Source organism: Chiloscyllium punctatum, chromosome 31, assembly GCF_047496795.1.
Source record: "Chiloscyllium punctatum isolate Juve2018m chromosome 31, sChiPun1.3, whole genome shotgun sequence".
Classification (NCBI taxonomy): domain Eukaryota; kingdom Metazoa; phylum Chordata; class Chondrichthyes; order Orectolobiformes; family Hemiscylliidae; genus Chiloscyllium; species Chiloscyllium punctatum.
The window spans coordinates 29,176,728-29,180,089 of record NC_092769.1 but is presented as its reverse complement, the minus strand read 5'-3'; the positions used below and the strand labels follow the sequence as shown (position 1 = coordinate 29,180,089).

At 46.0% G+C, this 3,362-nt stretch overlaps 1 non-coding gene across 1 annotated transcript; it reads left to right on the top strand.

Moving 5' to 3' along the window:
- The first annotated feature begins 2,029 nt into the window (after positions 1 to 2,029).
- trnal-caa (transfer RNA leucine (anticodon CAA)) lies at positions 2,030 to 2,111 on the top strand. The gene has a single exon. It is a non-coding gene; the product is annotated as a tRNA-Leu (tRNA).
- Positions 2,112 to 3,362: the final 1,251 nt, after the last annotated feature.

Here is a 3,362-nt window from a genome sequence, read left to right as displayed (position 1 = left end):
CGATGCTCTCGATCTTTCAACTCACCCCAACTTGGGTAAAACACATAAATACTCAGTTTACAACCCTTCCGTAAGATCATGTCGCAGCCGTTATGCTGCGGGGAAAGTCGTCCCAGCTTATTCCACCTCGCCCTACGGTCCAAACATTGACGACATCCTTGTCTATATTTTGTCATCAATTTCACGTGGTTTTTTTTACGTTTTCAAGATGTTAATTACGCTGGACAATAACAAGCTATTGGAAACAGAAAGGTGAAACGTAGAATTGCTTCAACTTTCAGTGCTGGATGCCACTGAGCTGCAGTGCGGTAGCCTCCGCTGGTTTCTGTAGTGTCGTGGTCATCACGTTCGCCTAACACGCGTAAGGTCCCCTGTTCGAAACTGGGCGGAAACTGCTTTCTTTTTCAAGTGCAGCCTTTCACATGCACAAGAACGGAGCTTCCTTGCTTGCTTTCCCATCTTCAAACCTGCCTTCGAATTTGTTGAACGAATCTGCTCTCGTAGTGAAATGCAAGGCAACTCCATTTAATTACTGTGCAAAGCATTATAAAGTTTTTCTCCAACCTGGTTCTGATCATATGCCATTCTGATTGAGAGTGTTGTTGCCGCGTTCTGATCCTTCCACGAAAAGCAGTACCGCATTTGCATTCCTTGCGCAGGCGGCCCGGTTCAAAGGCAGGGAAGAAGCTGATGCGCTGGTGTCACAGCGCACCACGAATTCCTGAACTTGTCTGTCTGTCAAACGTACCCCAAAGTCGTCTCTGAAAGGCTTCATTTGAAGCTGTCTGTCGTTTTTCAACGCGCGAGAGTTGGCACCGGAGGTCCTGAATCATGTTTTGGAGCAGTTCGCACGTTAGTGGCTCATTCAATCAGCAACAGCAATGAAACAAACATACACTCTGAGAAAAACCTCCGGACCTGTGCTGTCATAGCGTCGCTAGTATTAAGGTGCGCCCCGAGATCTAAGCCATGTTGGAACTGAAACGGAGGAATCGACAGAGAGGCTACAGAATGACATCGCATCCATTTAATTTTCTTTAAATCACTGACGAGCAGGAAAATGTTCACGGGGAGGGCGAGTGGAGAAGTGTGGCAATTGAAGCTCTGGTGAAACTCCTTCAAACAGAGACGTGAAGGTGACTCAGGCGTGAGAGCTCTTCACATCGAGAACAAAAAGCAATCAAGGGCAGTTAGCACCTCTTCCGGAGTGGGGGTGGGGTTGAGGTAATTACCTTTTGAGTTCTGTTACTATGTTCAGAAACTGCCTTTTAGATTGAGGTGAACAGAAACTCCATTTCTAAGAAGCACCATGGAAGTTAGCAAAATGTATTGAGTCGCTTCTCGTCGATTCCCGCACAGGTTTCCGGCTCACTTGGTATCCATGTGGCTCATGTCCAGGAGTGAACATCTCTGCAGCAAATTGCCCGTTTAAGGTAAAAGGCACGGAAAGTGTCATCTCGAACTGGCTCCGAGGTCAGAGCATTCTCACAATGTGATCTGTCGCTCTCGGAATGTAATGCGACCTCCGGTTTTAGAGTAGAGAACTTTCTTTGGGACCCTTATTCTGCAAAACAGACACAGTGACTGAATAAATGCTGCACGGTATGATTTGGAACACGGCCTGCTCAGCTTTGTGCATTTTCCCTGTAGTCCGGTGTGTTTCGTGTTCCGTGTAAACGTGAAAGTCGTCCTGTTTCGAGCAATGGGTGAAATCATTTAGCAAAGCAAGAATCGAAATTGCAGTAATGTCAAGCAGCTCATGGTTATTTGACCAAATCATAAGCGAACATATATTGTCACGCACTCACAGATACATTTGTAGCTGAAAAGAGTCTGAGAAGATAGACTCAGCTTTTGTCTGGATTGATGGGCTATCATTATCTGCTGCGAAATTGACATTGTAGCCGGGCACATCCCAGCAGCTGTGCGAGTCGGAGAGGGATCATGGAACCCTTTTCATGTGACTTTGCGTCTGTTGTTATGCAGGGGCACAATTGGAAATGCAAGACAACGGGCAACTTGGCCGGCTGGTAGTGTGGCCGAGCGGTCTAAGGCGCTGGATCCAAGTTCCAGTCTTGAAAGGGGCGCGGATTCGAATCCCGCCACTGTCATTTCTGCTGTTTAACTGCAATGCTGCAGCTTGTCAAAATGCTGTTTCGGTCCCCACTGTATTGATGTTGAAAACAAAAGTAAAATGCGTTTGCTTCCCGGGGAATTAACTGTGGTGTGGGATAGTGCCACGCGGAAAATCGCTAGAAGCTCTGCTGTTCCAGGCAATTTGTGCGTTTACTGGAACCGAATGGAGACTGTTATTTCATCGCTGTTGTGATGAAACACTGCAGAAACGAACGAATTCCTTACTTTTGCTCCGACTGACCATACTCCGTGAAATTTTCCCAGACCCTCAGTTGAGGATTTTTGCTGCTGGAAGTTACCTCAGAAACCCTGTTAACTCATAATGTGGTGACTCGACTCGTCGTTATTTGGTTTTCTGGCCAATGGGAAAATCGATCCAATGAATTTCGATGTCACATTTTATTTAATTTCTCCCATTTCCTTTATTTCCGTCCTGGAGACATCGGAAGGGAAAGGTAATCTAATCGAGACTGTGATTGGTGAAATTCACTTTTTATGGCCCGTTCTTATTATGTTCTTTCTTTCTCTCTTTCCAGCATTGTCTGGGAAGTGTAGGTGCACTAAGGCTGCAGTATGTTTGAAAGAGTAGTTTGGAATTGCCCTGTTGTTAGTTGTGAGATTACTTTATGACTCATGCCGTCGGACTGTCTCACATTTAGCATTCATGCATCTCTCTGTCTGAAAATGCATTCGGCATGCCAGTTTTGTTTTTTTTTCTTTGTTACATGCTTTCTGTTTTGCGATTCGCTCAGTACATTACGAGTTAACAGGGTTTCCGAGGTAACTTCCAGCAGCAAAAATCCCCAACTGGGAAAATTTCACGGAGTATGGTCAGTCGGAGCAAAAGTAAGGAAGTCGTTCGTTTCTGCAGTGTTTCACAATACTACCTTTCCCGTGAGCAGTCGAACAGACTAAACGATTGTGCCACAGACTGCGACGGCAAGCTCTGCTAAAAAGTAATCCTTTAAAGCCGGTGTAAGCAACACGACGGTATTGGGGTACACCGCGTGGAATCAGATACTTCGGTGTATCTCGTCCATGCTCACCACATAGCCAAAGTTAAACAAGTCCCGTTCCCCAGCATTTGGCCCCAATCCCGCTAAACCCATCCTATCCAGAAACTCATCCGATTACCTTTGCAATTTTCTGAGTGGAATCGCCTCCTCCACTTCATCTAGCAGCTCATTCCAAACACGCACAACCTTCTGTGTGGGAAATGTGCCTCA